Source organism: Poecilia reticulata, chromosome 21, assembly GCF_904066995.2.
Source record: "Poecilia reticulata chromosome 21, P_reticulata-male-v2, whole genome shotgun sequence".
Classification (NCBI taxonomy): Eukaryota; Metazoa; Chordata; class Actinopteri; order Cyprinodontiformes; family Poeciliidae; genus Poecilia; species Poecilia reticulata.
Genome location: NC_088850.1, coordinates 20,173,652 through 20,192,031, shown reverse-complemented (window position 1 = coordinate 20,192,031; position 18,380 = coordinate 20,173,652). Strand labels below are relative to the sequence as shown.

The window sequence follows — 18,380 nt, the reverse complement described above, 5'->3', positions numbered from 1 at the left end:
TAATTTGTCCCATACAAAGTTCTCCTGCCTGCTTCCTCTGTTCTGCGTTCCTCTGGCAGCGTTGAAGTAGCTTTTTGTTTAAGATTATTAGTTCCGATGTCAGTCACGCTCCGCGTCTTCAGAAGTCGAAATTACTTCCAGTGACTGCTGGTTTTAGTCAAAACCAGAACAGAGACCCTGCTGCTAGCTACTGTTTTGGTGGTGTCGGCTCCGTGTTGACTCAATATCGAAACGTAACTCTCAACTCCGCCAGCTGTCCTTGTGTGTTTCTGACGTTCAGATAATCGGTAAAAGAACATTTCCCCCATTCAGAAAATTGAGTTTCATTTAACCCTAGACGGAGGTTAGCAAGCATTTTCCTCTATGTACTGTAGGTTTGACTAAAACGGGCTTTCATTTTGACGAATGTGCTTTCAAAATACAACTCTTTGTGCGTACAGATATGACAGAATACACACAATGGAACTGCTGATTCATACTTCTGTTCTGAAAAATCTCACTAAAATCTGCATGAGAGAAACATCTTCCTTTTCCAGAAAATTCCACTTTCCAAGGAGTCGTTGCGATTAGCCTTCGTTTCAGACTGGGGCAAGGCGAGCCCTGGTCCCATATTCTTATTTGACACTACGCACCTCCTCCAGTGCACCCAAAGTGTGCCAATGAATATTTCAGGATGTCAAAATGGATATTACTCCTGAGTCAGACATGCTGGCGCAGCCTGCAGCGTCACAGGTGGGGCATTAGTGCCGGGCACGCTCAGAGAGCAGGGATAATGTATGAAGATGTTATGGGGCCGGGTCACCCTGGGGTTTCGCTTTACCCCCAAAGTTTGATAGAAAAAGGTTACATGTTTATTGAGCTGTTAAAGAAGGTGACGCAAATGTAAATGTGGAGAGTATGGAACAAATCCAAACCTGTCAAACCAAGAAAGGTGGGAGAATCTGTGTGCTGGAATTTGTCCGGTGCACATCATCCTGAACCTCGACTCTGAAACACGGTGGTGGCGACGTCATGCTGTGGGAACAAGGCAGCTGTTTAGAATTGATGGCATGATAAATGGTGGGGAAAAAACACAAATACGTGCCGCATTTTTTAGAATTTATTTTGTTTTTTTTTAAAAATGGTGAATCATTTTCCATCTGCTTCTAATTGTTCGTGGTTCGTCACTTGAAAGCCCCTCAAAATCTACTAGATTTTGGTAGCAACATGACAAAATATCCCGTACTCGTGTTTCCTCATTTGTGTAAGCGCAGACCATTACATCAGATCATCCGACTCCCGCAAAACTACAATATGATGCAGTTGGCATGCTAACCCCGCAGCTACAATTTTAGATCACGACTTTATCTCCAATTCCATCCGTGCCATTCGAGGGTGATTTTTCTTTTTCTTTCCTTTTTGTTTGCAACAAACTTCTCTCATATCTCTTCAAAAGATAATCCCGCCTGGCAATTGTTGCGTTGCAGCTGACAGGTCTCCGGTTGCTGGTGTGAAGCCACGCACAGGAACTGCCTTTAGCCCAATCCGTATAAACAGTCGGTCGACGTAATCTGCCGTGGCTGAAATGAGCCTGGGCATCCTCCAGCGGCATTTAACGAAAGAGAAAGGAAGATGGAAACGTGACACCTCGCTTTTATGCGGCGCTTTCCACCCAAGCGAGCTTGACAACCGATAACGTTGGGCATGAAAAAAAAAAAAAAAAAGAAGAAGATATGCAGCCATAATTGTGTGGACATGTACAAAGCGCAGGAGCTATTATTTGGACATGAGAGGCACATTATGCTTGGCTGCTGGGCTCTAAATATGCAGCAGGCACTTTGACTGCACCTACAAAAGGCCTGGGAGCCTTTTTCTCTCATCCCTCTCACTCTCATTCATGACAATACATCTTATCTTCGAGTATCCATCTGCTTTCATGTCTCCGCTCAGGATCTAAAGCAGCGTCATAAGTGCTGTGCCATGATTCAAGTGTGCTTCTCCCAATTTATTTTCCATACGGCCGCATCACTCGGGCCTCAGAAGTAATAAGCCGGCGCTGCTGGTAAAGACATTTGCAAAGTAAATAAGGTCTCCCGCTCTGAACGCCACAAATCCGTGCCCACAAAGTGCGGTTGCCACAGCACCGCCTGTCTGCGTCGATATCGCCGGTGTCGCCATGGCAGCGCGGGCTGATGTTAATCTTTTGTGCGGGTGACAGCGGCTGCTGGTCAGAGTGGGAAACACCAGAGCACAGTTATGCAGAATCCATTAGAGATACATTATGTAGGACAAACAGAGCAGAGGGGAGTCCACAGCCTGCCTGGGTCCAGGGAATACTTATTTGGTTCTTGAATTTTACTTTTGCATAACTTCGACTTTGCTGATTCAAGTGACATGAAATTTAGCCATCATGTGTATTTCAATTGTTTTCTTTTCCCAAGATTTATTATGTATTATGGCCATGCTGAGGAAGAAAAAAAATTATAAGAATAAAGAAATAACATTTGCATAAACTCATACAAAAACAAAGCCATAACTTTACTCTCATAATATGACTATCTTGAAATTATTATTGCCTTATTCTTGAAATATGACTGTTCATATATTATGACATGTTTTGGTAATTTGACTTTATTCATGTACGAGTTTATTCTCATAATATGACTTTGAGCTATGTTCACTCTGTACCACTGATCAATTCTTATTTTTTTTAAAGAAATTAATTTTTACTAAAATTTTACAAAAAAATCCTTTGCAATTTTCAAGTGTGATCATCGCACACAAGGTGGAGATATTATTCGATGTTCTCTAAAATCTACAACATTGCAAATTTTTTACATTCTATATTTTATATTTAACAATTGTGTCTAAAGAATGAAAATACTTTGAAAGTAAATGTTGCTGCTTAATTTGGACATTTCTATACTCCTGCAGAATGCATTCACTCCACCGAGTCTTCATCCAAAATAATTCAACTTGGATAAAAAAACAAAACAAAGTGTGTTTATAATACATGTTGAGGACTGAAGTTAACAATAGGATTTATAAAAACAACTTTTGAAAAAATATACACATATAGAAGTTTTTTTTTTTGGTAAACAATTAACAGATTAAAAATTCTGGAAATTGAAGCGGTATAAGACGTAGCAAAATAGCGGATTTGTCCTTGACGCAACTTTCTGAGTTGAGATCTTCTGGCTCTTAGCTGAACCTCTGTCCGTTTCCTCTCTGAAAAGTGTGAATAAAGGTCACAAGTGCTGACAAATTTTTTGAAAAAGAAGAAATCTTTCATTATTTGGCATGTTTAAAAAAATAAAATAAAAAATAGGAACATAAAATGTTGGAACCCCAAAGGGATACCTGATGGCGGACTACCCACAGCCAGTCAGATCAGCTATCTTCGACAGACAGACAACAGTTACGCTACAGTGATGTCTTGGACTGGTACCTGAAGTCAGCTGGCATCCCGTCGTTATCATGGGAAAAGCTGCCAAAAGATCGGCCTGAGCTAAGGGAAACAACCGGAATCTCAGTTCTCAGAGAAAAGACTTAAAGAGGCAACGATTGCTACGCACAAAATACAGAAACAGCCCCTCCTACGCCAATAAATGTGATTTGCCAACCCGATTCGATCTGGATTTGTTAGCCACCAGAGAATGCGTAATGTCTGAGCTCTGATAGCAGGAGAATAAAACCCTCATCATCACAGATTGATGCTAAACAAACAAAAGCTTTAGGATCTTGGTCATGAATAAATAGGTGCGGGCAACAAAATGCAGCTGGATAAAAGTATTGCCTGAATGAACAACACTCCAAATATTCCCAACACCCTTCTGAATGTTGCATCCAAGCATTCTTTTGTTGATTGCAATAATTAAGCTGGAGAATGATGTTTGCTATTTCATTTGTTGACCAACTCCACTTAGATGACTGTCTCAAGTTACAACAACCAGAACATTTAACAAACATTTGTACACATGTCAATGGTTCTCAGACTGACTTCTGACTTATTCAGAGTCAAGTGGACGGCTTGAAACACGACCGTTCACTCTTTGCAGCCGTTTGAATAAACTAAATTTGCTGCTTTACATGCAAATCAAAGCCAAGCTATGACACATCAAAGTCTGCAATAACAAACTCTTACTCAAGCTCTTACTCAAACCTGTGGTGTAGTCGGCACCTCTGCTGAGAAACAGTCAGCAGATCAGATCGGTCTTTCAACACCTTCCGGTATCTGACGTGCTTCCAGTGTTGTTTCTGATCATCTCTTTAAGTTTTCTTTCATCTGACGGTTTAAAATCGCACAGAATTGTGTTAGAACAGGACAGTGATTAGTAACCTTTGTCCAAACTGAGTTTGGAAACCTTACATGAAACTATCTGAATGGCCTTCGCAAATCGCTGACATTAATCTAACCAAAATTAGTGGACAAACCAATTTAAATGAACTAGTAAATGCTACCAATTCTGCCAAGAACTGGTACAATCCAAACAAGATTACGCCAAATGTTTTTTGATGACTAAAGAAAAAAAGCTAATAGTTTAGGTGCAACTTGCTAAAACTTTTAAATATTAATAGGGATGTATGCCTATGTATTTGAGCATGTGTGTACGGTTTAAAAACTTGGAAAAATCCATAGTGAATTTAAATTTGTACATCCAGTCTCTGGTTTTAAATACTCATCACATCATTCATTGTGAAGACCTTCCATCCTGGAAAAAGAACAGTTCAAATGCTGGACTTAAAACACAAAACTTATGTTCAGACCATTACATCCTCAGACTGACAGGCACATTGGTAAAGACAGCTGCTGCCTGAAAAGATACATAACTTGTGAGTCCATGGAAAAGTAAACAGCTCAAACATTGTATAAAGATTGAGATAGAAAATTGAAAAATGTAATTATGTAACATTATTAACTGTTATCACTATTTTAGTAGCGCTTAGAGAATTAACTGCTTATCTATTTCATAGATAAGCAGAGATTCAGATTTACAAACCAGCACTGATAATGATAGACCATAAGACAGCAACCAGTAGACTTTCAGAAATCTGCTGTCAGAGAGAGAAAATGACCAGAATAACAGAAACCAGTTTGAGCAGAAAGACAACCACAGATATTAATGGACTGATATCAACCGTGAAGAACCACAAGGGTCAGTGTTGGGCCCAACAGTATTTATTCATCACATCAAGAACTTATGTATCATTGTATTTAAAAAAAAATGTATACATGTAAAGTGGACCCCATATTTTTGCATTTCAGATTTTTATGTAAAGCATAAATCAAGTTGTTTACAGGAAACTTACCTATTTACCGATTTTTTTTTTTTTAATTATTCAAAACAAATTGCAGCTGGGGATGATGAAACACATAACACCAATACTACTTGACACGTTACCAGCAAATCCACGAGTGCCATTAATTTCCCTTAGCACTGATTGATTAAACCCCCAAGAGTAAAAAAAGTATACTATTGACATTCTGTGGTAGTGGTAAGACGGCTTCCGCTGTGTGTATTAATGCATAGCAACACACTGTGTAGTTGTTTGAACTAGTAAAATAAGTAGCAATAATCGTTTTTAGGAGTCTCAAGTATTCAGATATTAGCTAACAATGGGCAACAATGAACTCCAACACCCGTGAATACTCAGGGTGAGGGAACGTAATGTTGATTACAAACTTTAATGGAAGTCAAACTGACAGTAAAAAATGCAGAAAAACACTGAAGACTTCACTGGTCAAGTATAGAGAAAATGAATTAAACTCAAAACACCAGTTTGCTTTAACCAAACTGGAAGGTACGTGCATTTGAGTGTTACCATAAGAAGTAGTTGTAAACCTCTTAGTGGAACTTAACAATGATCACCATGCGTGCTTTAAAGAAAAACCCAGCCGTAGACAGGAAGACAGACGCTTGCTTGGCTTCCTCAGTGACAAAACAGCCTTGAACCAAATCTATTCATCAGAAGAGTTGATACTATTGCAGGAGTCTCCTGTATGCCACCGAGTGAGGTCTGTTTCTGTTCTGCAGGAATATGAAAGACGCTCGTCTTTCTTTTCTCGGTTCGGTTCTCTGTCTGTCTCTTAGGGAAGGAGACAAGCCAAATCGTGGAGCACATCTGGGCTTGGAAGGGGCCAAAGCATGTGTGTTTATGTTAGACGGGTGGTGGTGGGTGCTAGAGAGAATCACCACAGTTTTCTTTCTCAGCAGCGTGCCCTGCGCCGGTTTACCTTGCAGCCGTGCCACATTCCCAAACCGGGGAAATAGGCTTTATTAATGCCTCTAAGAACACACAGGACTTTGCCAATGTGAAGGTGCATTGTCGACACCTTTTCCACAAATAAGACTGGGGCCTGAAACAGGTGAGTTAAAGACAAGGAAAGGAAAACATTCTCCTGGGGCCTCGGTGGAACAGGGGGCTGCTGGTTTTTGGCCCCTGTCAAAGGGGTCGGGGGTAGCGGGGCCATTTGAGCTGAGCCTCTGCGTTCCAGGTGTTGCTTTTTAATTGGCAATTCCGCGAGCAATAAAGCATTTCACTTACTTTTGCGTGTAAAGCGCTTTCATTCCATCTCCAAATGATGTAATTACCCCGCTGTCCCAGGCGAGCGGAGCTGCGGAGAGGCGTTAGCTGCTGCTCGCTTTCTCAGCAAGAAGCCTTGGCGAAGGCTTCCTCGGTGAGTGTTTTCATTTAGGAATCCAAACACCATAAAGTGAGGTAGTCGTTTGCACAGTAAACACACGGTTTAATTTCATTTCGAGGCTGCCCCCGCTCTGTGCCGGGCTAATATTAATGGAAGAAAAAAAAGAAAGAAAAAAGACATTATTTCCAGTCCAGGGTTCTGTTTGATGTATGAAGGGCAGAGGTAGACTTTTGCTCTTTGTTCCAGGACACAGATGGTGGATTTTGTTTGTCCAGCCCACAGGGCCGTGCAAAGGAAGTTGTACTGCTGGAACTTTTCCACATTTTCTCACAGATTCATTGTGTTTAATTGGGATCTGATGCTGGGTTCCTTTGTGTTCTGGAAAAGTGTGGAATTTGATTGGCGTATCTTCCAGATCTGGATGAAAAAAGAAGACAGAGTTGGAAAAATTTGTTGTGTTTAGACTTTATAAATTTTCCTCTTATGTTAATAATTTTCTGTCCTTGTATTTGTCCTTTTTCCTTCCTCCCTCTTTCTTGACCTTATTTCTTCAATTTCTTTCTTCTTTGTGTCCTCTTTCTTTCCTGTCTTCTTCCATCCTTCGTGTCCATCCTTCCCTTTCTCTTCCCTTTTAGCTTTTCTATCTTGTGGTCTCTCTTGGTCTTGGAAGACCTTCATAGCCCCACCTGATGTAGGTCGAAGTGATGGGAGCACAATGATGATGGAAAATCAAGAGAAGATTCTGGAAAATGTGGATTGGAATCCATATAATCATCACAATATTGATCAACATGTGTACATGTTTAACATGTCAACATGTGTTTCAGGGTTTAGACCAAACTTCAAATCTCTCTCTATACCGGAAAAAAAGTATGTATTTGGCAAAATTATGTTTTCAACAGTAATAGTCCAGTCTGAAAAGTAATATAACATCCTAAAATTGTGCTTTGGGTGGGCAACATTAAACTGGTTTAGTTCATATCTGCAGGACTGAACTTTCTGTGTTCCTACAGAAAACTTTAGGTCCATGTCAGCACCTATTTCCTGTGGAGTACCCCAAGGTTTAATTCTCAGCCCTCTCAGTTTTTTATGGCATCTTCTTCTGTTAAGGTCAATTTTGAGCAACCAGTGCATCTTTTTTCATTGTTATCCAGATGACTGTCAGATTTACCTCCCTATTACCTCTCCATTCAGCATCTCCTAAAGTGACTAGATGACATCAAAGCATTCATGGCCACAGATTTCTGAGCCTTAATTCTCCTCCACCCCTCTCCACTTCATCCACCCATATGTTTCACCACAGGCTCTAATCAAGAGACTTTGTTGCCGCTCCAAAACTATGGAACAAGTTGCCATTACGTATTAGACAGAGTTTTTCTTTTGCAGTTTTTTTCTTAAGAACACACTTGGTTTTTGACACACGATTTATTGTATCGTTTTTTTTTAATTTTACTTCAGTATTTGTACTTTTTTTTCTTCTTCTTTTTTGTTTTCTTATATATTTTATGATTGCCTTTACCTTTCTTTGATAGGCAACCTTAGTACTGCACAGGACTTTCGTTAAGCTATAATATTGATGAAATTGGATTTGAATAATGTTAGAGCCATATGTTTTCCAAAAGTTGCACTAATCCGTGTGAATCCAGCAGTGATTAAGAGGAGTTCATAGCAGGGGAAACAAAGTCTGTACCAAGGAGTCCTTCCAAGGGTCGACGTCTTTCAGAAATGCGACAAGGGCTCCAATTACAAATATGCTAATGAAGTCAGCTAAACCGTGTAGTGATGTTATCGTTGGAAATTTTATGTTAAAGAGGAGATTATTTTCTTTCTTCCCGACTGGTGTGGAATTTCCTTAGCGACGTGGTAAGGTCAGAACCTAAGCCAAGTCTGTCGACTAGGCATGTGGAGACGCGTAACACTAACCTGCAGTCGTTTGACTAAAACCCCCCTCGGGGGGCCTCTCTCAGCCCTGGAGAACAAGTTCAGCCTGTCAGCTCGTGGCACTAGGCACACTCTGAAACATGAACCGAGTTCGGTCAGAAGAACAGGTGAAAAAGTTCCGCCGGAGCCGTGTGAACCCGGCAGAGTTCGGTGTGGATGTGAAAACACAACGGAGGAAGAGGGAGTGAAAACATCTTCTCTCATAGGGTCTACCTGGCAATGATTTTTCTTTTTTTCTTTTTAGCATATCAGACCTCCCCAGTGCCTGCCAGTATTCCAGCAAGCGGCAACACTTGCCAAAAAACACAAAAACAAGCTGTTCGCTATCGCTGCCGTTCCCATGGGAACAGGCCCGCCGAGGGTGCGCCCCGCTCCGACACTCATCTGCACAAATGACATGCGAGCTTTTTTTTTTTTTTTTTCTACCGGCTTACTGCGTGAAACCAGGAGGGCAGGAAGAGAACGACACACGGCTCTTCCGTGGAGAATCGAAGCCTTCGCTATCAGTAAGCGATTAGCCGGACCCCGCTTGTAAGAGGTGCCGCGTGGGGGGGAAAAAAGGGATCAAGACACCTGAGATGTTGGGCCTGCGGTGCTCACTTCCTTTGCTAATAAAGACCACACATTCCTAGTGGCCAGGGAAGCAGGGGTAGTGTGAGGCTGGGGGGTGGTGGTGGTTGTTGTCAGGGGGTAAAGGAAGGAGAAAAGTACGAAACAAATACATGCTAAACCACTTCAGTGAGCCATTTTTATTATGCCGGAAAGTCAGTCTGACAGCGACGCCTTTCAAAGTAACACTTTGTTCTCGAATATTAGCCGTTTCCTTCCGCGGTTTGTGTCGTCTGGTTAGCCTTCGGTTGGAATTAGCACCTGTCCTCACACCTCTGCTGTTCTTCTCCAGGTGGCACAAACACCGTGTAATTATCCCACGGTGTACCTGCGTGGCTTCGCGGAGGCGAAAGCGAGCGCGTGCCTCAGAACAGGTGTCAGTAATTGCTAACAGTTTTGCACTTGCGTGTGTTCAACGAGAGCACGGCAGAAAAGTTCAATGTCAGTGACGATGATGTGCGACAAGGAGAAAGAGGAAAAAAATATTACAGTTACGGATTTGAGGTGAGATAAATATTTTAATTTTTAAATTATCTTCAGAACTTTTAACCCACCCTAGAATTCAAACCTAGAAAAACAGAGACGCTTGCTAAGTTTTTGTATGTTCTGAGGAATCGATGGGGGGTGGAGGGGACAAAAAAAATCTAGAGCCAGTTTTAATGGAAACTTATTTTAAATAAGAGAATGCAATTTATTTTGTTGCACAGTTAGAAATCTCTGTGCAGCTGGTAAAAATGTGCGTTAGCTTTGTAGGGTCGCCATCTTAAATTAAGCACAGTCGGATGTAAAAACCCAGCAATAATTCCTCCTAAATCTCAGCACTTTAACTAATCTCCCTTTGAGACTTTGGCCAGCTTTTTCCTCAGTAAATGCACTCTCCCTTGCTAAGGCTTTGTGGACTGACTTGTTTTAATCAAAACTGCTTTTTCTGAAAATTAATTTGAAACAGGTATTTTGTTTTTAATTTTTTTCCCCTTTTTTTTCTTTTGGCAGAGCTGTATGTAAGAATACAAATGCACGACCACTTTGTTCGAAATGTCTTATAACTAAGAAGGTTAAGTTATTTAATCAAATATTCACTCTGGACATCACATTCCCTAAACAAGCACGAGACGAGAAGAGGGAAAACATCTCAGCTTTTCTGGTAACAACATGGGGGGATGTAAAAAATCCAACCTTTAGTTTGAAAACTTTTATTCAATAGCTTCAAGATCCTATTTTGAGGTTGTTTTTAAACTTAAAAATCTTGACAAATCCAATAAAAATAGTTTATTAAAAGATTTTTTTGAGATCATTTTTTATCTATTCCATTTCCCTGGGGCATAAATATGTGACAGAGTTTTAATTCTCCAAGCCGTTTGTTAAAATGAGCAAGAGAAGAAAAGGAAGACGTAAACTTGATGTTTTTTGATGTCCATAAGTCAGGAAATGAATCATCGCTGCAAATGTGTACAGTCACAGCAAAAACTGAAAAGGTTAAACAGAAACTTTTAAAAACCGAGTCTGAATGAGGAGACGGGCTCATTCAGAGAATAAGTTTAAGGTTTTCTGATTTAAGTCATTTTGGAAAATATGCTCTATTTAATTTTTTTTTTTTTTAAACAGAACAATAAAATTGGTTTCAAAATTAAACCTAAAAATTTTAGATCATCATAAGATGACATAATTTGCAATACATGGACAAATAAAACTGAAAAAAATAAGCTAAATAAAATTGAAAGAAAGCTAAGTGAATAGCAGCTTTTTGCCATTCAAAAAACATGAAGAAGCAAAAATGCAGTAATCTTTTAGTTTACCGTACATCAGAAGGGGCTGAGTGATCATCCTTGAGGAACACTTCTGAGAAAAAAAATTAGCAAAACAAACAGCAAAAAGCTAGCATTGAACAACTGAATCTCTCGAAGACTATTGAATTTTCTATAACAAAGAGAATGCCTCCTACCAGTTTTCTAAAATGTTCAACTCAGAAAAGAGGTGAATCTCAGTCTTCAGTATTTAAAATGGAAGTAGACCTGTTTGATTTGGTAAAAGGTGGTCTAATTTGAATTTATTTTCAAGCCAATCGGTTGTTTGTAGACCCTTGTACAACTGCAGTACAATCAACAATATGGTTTGTGTTCTGCTTCATAGCATTAGAGTTTTTGCAGTTCATTGATGAACACCTGTTCTACACCTCAAAATAACTGCTGCTTCTTATTACCGTTAATGCGAAGCAAAGCGGTGCATTAACATGTCTTTTCCTTTTAATAAGCATTTTAGCTATTTTTTCTATCAAGTTAAGCAAGGATATGCACTAACATTAGCTCTTACCCTTAAAATAAGCATTTTAGCTATTTCTGTCTCTCAAGTCAGCGCACGGCTTTGCCAAGCAAGGTGGTGCATTAACATTTGTCTTTTCTTTATAATAAGCATTTTAGCAATTTTTTTCTCTCGGGTAGCAAGACTACGCCCTAAAATAAGCATTTCCTAAAATGAGTATTTCAGCTGTCTTTCTCTTAAGTTAGTGCACTTGCTTCGCGAGGTGGTGCACTAACTTTACCTCTTTCTGAAATAAGCATTTTAGCTATTTTTTTTCTCTCAGGTTAAGGCAGTGCACCCACTAGTGCATTATGTCCATGTTGGTCAATATTCTTGTGATTCTCCACACGCTATTAATATTATTTTAGCTAAGCTTAGCATCGATGCTTATTTTTAGCATCAGAACGCTGGGTTCCAACCAACGGACACTCTTTGGCAGGCCCCGTTTAAATTTCTTCAGAAATGTTCTAGTTTTACCTTCTATCTACTCTTTTAATCTTATTAACTCACTAACACTTCCTCCAGCTGAGTCGGGGTTAGGCTATTAGCTTAATTACCATTAAATGTATCTTTTTGTATCAATACTCTGACCAAATTAAACTATTATTCCCTTTGTGCTTGGGTTGACAAATTTGTTTAATCCAGTTGTAGATTTCAAATTGCTGACCTAAGTCTGTGAAAGCAGTAGCTCAACAAAAGGATGTGGGGAAAAAAGAAGTCTCTCCCTGAGGAAAACACTCCGGTCTCTAAGTGAGCAGTAAATCTGGCACTTAGGAGTGGTAGTGCGTGTTGGTGTGTGAATTTGAGCGTGTAAATAGCGTCGCCTAGTCCATAGCCTCCAGAGCTGTCAAATGTTGCCTTGCTCCACAACATCCGTAACCCGTGACCCTTGTAACTCCTGTTATGTTCTCGGCTCTCCAGGCCCCTCAGATTTCCCTCCATTGGTCCCAGATGACAGATACCCCTGTCGTCCTAGTTCCTCCAAGCTGCCCTGGTAGCCTTTGACCTCGCCCGGCACCTCTGCCTCTGCGAACGCTGCCCTCGCATTCCAGCCGAAGGAGCTGAAACCTGAGCCCGCGGTGAGCTCATCACCCGGGCCGCGGAACCAAGAGTTAAGCGATACCAAAAAAAAAAAAACTAGAGAAAAACCTGAGAGAGAAGAAGGGGGTGAGGCAGCCGTCGGGAGTGGGATAGGTCTGGAACTGGTTCTGTGCGCCTGCCTGCCTGCCTGCCTGCCTGCCTGCCTGCCGTGTCCTCCTCGAAGGAGGTCGAGTTTCACCGGGGAAAGCGAGGAGCACAGAGGAAGAAGTGTCTGTGAATCCTCCCTGCTTTTTTTTGTTATTTTTTTTTTGTCCGTCTTGTTTCTTCTCCTTTGTGGCCTGACCGACCGAGCGGCTTCCTCTGAACTCACGGCGGCAGGAACCCACTGCACTCCGTCTGGGCTTTCAAGTTAGCGAGACCGGCCGCTCTCTTCCTCGTGCCTGGGATGTGAGCATTAAACGCTGTGGGGTCGCACTCTCCGTTCTCTCAGCGCCTCTGTTCTTCCTCTGACCCTGCCATGACCACCAAGTGACTGGAGATGGTGAGTGGCCCTCTTGAAATTTTCAACATGTGAGTGTGTAGAAGGGTTTGTGTGTGGATGGCTTTGGGGGCTGTGCAGCCTTTTTTTTATTTCCTTTTTGGTAAAATACATGTTGGAAAAAAAAAGAAGAAAAAAGACACTCTGTTCCAGAAACTTAATTCGGAAATCATTGTGATTCATGTCTCATATTGTGATGAGTGCCATTAAGATAAGTAATCACTGAAAACATAATTACACCAATCAGTGTCTCACTCACACTGAGCTTGGAGGATGACTTCGTGTACGTCGACGGGGCGGGAGAAAGAGGCTTTTTAGCCAAGAGCATCCTCAGCTGAAAGATGAACTTTTAAAACTTTTAAGAGTGCCATTAGACAAAACCTTTGGTGCATGCATTATTCATAAGCGCCGTGTTCCCTTCTAGCTCGATGCCTGTTGTTCCTCCATGACCTCGCGCTTATCTCGTCAACCTGCGAGGTGACGTGAAGCATCCCAGGAAGAGTTTTAAAGAGGTTTGATGATTTTAATGAGCGACCTACAGGTGATGGTAAATAAAAGGTTGGCTACACATTCTTTTTTTCTCTCTCGCTCTTTTATTTTTTATTTTTTTTGAACCGAGCGTGATAAAAGAGCACTTGCATGCTTTCTCAGGGGGTCGTTTTAAAAATTCAAATCAGTTTAAAGGCCAGTCTGGAGTCTTCCATTGTCTTTTTTTTTTCTCCGTTGAAAGCCATTAAAAATAACTTTGGAGCCTTTTAACTTTTACCTTTTTATTAGTCTGAGGGTGAAACGCAAACATTTATCTCTAATCTCTGCCTTGTTGCAGAGGTGTCATTATTTAGAAAAAAAAAAAGGTGTGAAGTCTTCCTCTGCCTCACGCAAGTAAACACACCAAGAAAATAATGACATCCGCTATGATCAAAAGCTTCGTCGGCAGTAAAAAGAGCTGCCCCCGAATGCACTCAATTTACAAAGCTGCTTTATTTACGGCTTTCACTTAATACACCTTCGGCGCGCTGAACACCAGACCCCGACTGCCAATGCATGTGATTAATGACAGAGCGTTGTATCTTATAGAGAATAACAATCATACCTCCCCGGTGTCAACATATTTTACTGAAGTTTATTTTACTGAAGATCCACACTTGCTGTACAGAAAACTCTTTTATTTATTTATTTTTTTTAAAGAAGAAATTCCAACTACAGAGTGATTCAATGGCAGCTTTTACCGTATCCACTGAATGGCAGAATGAGTCAAGGGGTCAGATCTATAATGTGCCAAAAAGGAAATAAAGCACTTCATAACACTGATTCCCCTGGAGATCAGATGAGCTCACCTTCCCTGAGTCACTTGTCTTGTTCTGTTTTTTTTAAAGAAATCAAATACGTTTGTTTTTTTCAGGCCTTGAAATTTATATTTTCTGTCTTCTAACATGTCAACATATGTCAAGTTTTCTGTTCAGTATTTCTGAAACTCCAGCCGTCGTGTACCGTATTTCAACTATTAAAAGTAATGTTTCTTTTTTTTTAACAGCTCTATCAAATCACTGCCGAAACCACTTAACTAAACGTAGATATAAAAACTATAATTCATTCACATATCAGACATATTTAAATTTAAGTAATCTTTACAGATTTCACACTAAAGTAAAAATAACACAGAGTGGACTCTGTGGCTATAATCCATGACAGAATGTGTGGAAGGAATTAAAGATTAGGGCGATGGCAAAGAGGGTTTCCAACCTCAAGAAGTTGAGGTAGATTTTTAAAATACCAGTCGGCAGTCACAAGTAGGGTTTGATGTCTGTAATACCAGTCAAGTATGTCCACTGATTATTAGAAAGGACATGCATCATTTTTGTCATACTGCGTTAAATAACAAATAAAAACAAATCTATGCATTTAATTTAAACTTTTTACTTTGGTTTCTATTTAAAAATGTCTTGTTTTAGAAGCAAATTTTGAAATTAAGGCTTAGTTGTAGCTTTTTATTTTATTTTACAAAAAAGTCATAATGTGCCCTTTTGAACAAGTCTAACTACTTTAACCTCCCTTTGTAGCCTAAAAGCTACTTAAAAAAACCCATAGGATTACTTGCTGAATTTGTATGCTATCTTTAGCATCACTAAACTAGATTACACCAATTTCAAATGGCTTATTCCAATTTAATAAGAAATAATCTTTGAAACACTGGCTTTTAAAAACTCAGGAAATAATTTTTAAAAGTCATTTACAATGATTAACATGTATCTGCTAACCTTACTGTACCTAGTCATTTTTAGCTAATTAAATATTTTCTGCCTAATCACATTATTTTGCTTATTCTATTAAGCTTGGTTACTTGTTTTTGTTGGCACTGTGTTCCATCTAATTTAACATTTTTGTACTGAATTGTTTTTAATCAAATTTTGCTAAATTAAACTAGCGTACAGTGCAATTTACATTTTTTTTATTATTATTATTATTATTATTATTATTATTATTATTATTATTATTCTACTACAACCTGCCTGCAGTTATTAGCTTTAAAACTAAAATAAACGTCACACAGTACTTCTCTTTTGTGGAGAAGTCTCCTGAAGTGACATCTTTCCTAATCTGTGAATTCCATGCATTGTCATTCATGTGTCAACTGGAAGACAAAGCATGTTACTAATGTGTCAGGGAAGGTGACAGCTCAACAGGCACCTTTTTGAGGCATTTGGGTTTAAGTGCCAAAAGTGAGCTCTGTCACTTGTAATTGCTTTAGGGGACAGGCAGGTAGTCTGAAACAGTTTTATATATTGCTGCAGGATTGAACACATTCGACAGCTGGAATGTGTTTTTGCAAGAAGCAGGAGGGGGGAGGAAAAAAGAAGGGGGAAAAAAAACGGTTTATGCCTCTGTTTCAATACTGTCCATTCTTACAGTTTTAGGCTAAGAAGTAAAATTATCCAACATTATTTTGACACAGCGATGACCTACTTAGTCTGGAGAGTTTTGTCAAAAAAAAAAAAAATGGAAATGTTCAAAATAAAAAGCACACTTGGATGACATTTCTTGACTTTTTTTTCCCTTTTAACAATCCTCTTGAATTTCTCTCATGTGGAAACATTTGCTTGCTCAAGCCCAATCCTGTTGTACAGTGGAGTCAAGTAAAGGCAGCAGCCTACTATGGGCATGAATCAGGCGTTGTCTGAAGCTGGACATAGCCTGAGGGTAATCCTGCAACGGAGCGGGGAAAGAAGGAGAGAGAGACGAAGAGAGGGGGCTAAGACGAGAAGTAATGAGAGAGATCTTAGAGTAGGGAAAGAGAAAACGCACAAAGACTATAGCATGTTTCACCAGCCAATAGGGAGATCCAACACAAGGAGAAGCTTGTTCTTGCTCCGCTTCACTGTTCTTTGGGCATGTAGCAGAGGGGTACGAAAATGGAGTTGAATACCATAGGATAATGTGATTAAAGGCAAATCAGAGAATGAAGGTTAATTGGAGTTAAGTGTCTGTTAAAAAAAAACGCTCTGTCTATATACATCTGCAAGTTAGCCTCCATCCCGCCAAGTGGGCTCGAATTCCCTCCTCCTCCTGTAAAATAAACAGAAACTAAATAGTTCACAAAGAATGTTGCAAATGTATATTTTTTGAAGATAATACCTGGGTACTTATAACACGGTCATTAGATTAGAGTCCATTGCTGAGACATTAGAATAACGCAAAGACCAAGGCCAAAAAAAAGGCCTTAACGGTTAATTCACTTCAGCATCTGGAGGTCGAACCACGGCGTTGACGTCAACTGTAACAACCTCAACCAACAGACGTTTTCATCAAACGCTCATAATCTCTTGCTTAGCGACCACAGCAACCTGTTTATTTGCGATCTGTCATTCAGAGTTACAGACAGCTGAAGAAGAAGAAGAGGAAAGAAAAACACTTAAGAATTTAGCCTTGGTCTCTACAAGATGACCAGAGCTAAACAAGCGGGGGAAAATACTCCACCACTTCCGACATACCTCAGTGTGCAGCCGAGTCGTCCACAATGACCTTCGTTGTGCAGCATTATTTATGTAAGCATCAGTGGTGAAATGCAATCTTTCTTAAATGAAGCCCTGCCAACCTAAACGAGAAAATCAGCCTGACTGCAACAACAACAATGCTACAGAAAATGTTGAATCTAAACTCTTTTGACATAAAGACATTTTTGAACATTAAACGCATAATGAGAGAGATTTGAGCTCAACCTCCAGGCCTTCCTGAATGAAAGCAAGGAACTGCTTCAATAAAAAAAAAACATCAGATATTTCTGACTTTACTTGAAGTAGTTTAAAACAAAAAACATGGTTTATTAGAATTGAATTGTTTTTTATTTTACTTGCCCAACACTGACATTTAAAAGAAGAAAAATTATTTTCAGAAGTTTAACTTGCTTGGTTTTATGTAGCAAAGTAGCAGCTAACAAATGAAGATCTGATGGCGTAAATTCACTCGGATAATGAAATGCAATTTAAGTTTTATGTGACGGCTAACCTGGCTGTGCCTGCTTAATATTCAAGGTCTAATCATGCTTAGATAAACAAAGATTTTCTTTAGCTTAAAGGCCTCTCACAAAAACTACATTAAGGCCCTTGTCACATTTTCATGTACGCATTTTTAAAGAAACATGACTTCAAATAATGTTGCAGAACTAGCTTTTTATACATCTGATATTGTAGCATATGTTATTTTATTAATAATTAAAACGGATTTTTCTGTACTAATAAATTCTCTCACCTCAATATGCTGAAATTCTCGATGTAGCTCCAACGGCGTGGCGGCGGGACCAATTTTCTAATACGTTTGTGATGAATAGAGGGTTTGATCCTTAACATTCATCCCCAGATGGTCATACAGTCTGTAACAGGGGATCTGGAGGAATGTAAATGATGTAAAATGTACACATGTTATAAATGTTTCACAAAATGTGAGCATCTCAGACCTACATAAAATGCCTATTTACATAATATCAATTAGGAAAACAGTGTGACTGCACTGTAAACATTGCTTCTGGTAATCTGGAAATTAAGTTCTCTTTATTCCCGGTTGAGGTGGATCAGCCTGATTTTGGAACAGTTTGTAGGGTGGCAGGCTGCTTGATTTTGGGTTATACCCCATTTTCTTATAATTCTTATTTTGCTGATTACAAATCTTCCAGGGCTGAAGAACAAAATCTCCTGCATGAAAAATAATTTTTGACTTTGAACTTGTTTCAAGCTTACCTATTTAAGGTTTTTTGATCAGGTTACAAACAGCCTTACTTGGTCTTAGGCGTGGTCTGCACGTAGATGGATATCTGGGAAAACAAAAGCATTTTTA

At 39.7% G+C, this 18,380-nt stretch overlaps 1 protein-coding gene across 4 annotated transcripts in view; it reads left to right on the top strand.

Moving 5' to 3' along the window:
* Nucleotides 1-8,934: 8,934 nt before the first annotated feature.
* The window catches only part of flrt2 (fibronectin leucine rich transmembrane protein 2), a 62,757-nt gene continuing 53,311 nt past the window's right edge, over nucleotides 8,935-18,380 (top strand). The window contains exons 1-3 of one of the 4 annotated variants that reach the window (XR_532476.3): nucleotides 9,090-9,679; nucleotides 12,395-13,055; nucleotides 13,477-13,620. The gene's annotated coding sequence lies outside the window, so the exon portion shown is untranslated. The other 3 variants (XM_008398213.3, XM_008398210.3, XM_081602295.1) reach the window with 3 other exon arrangements.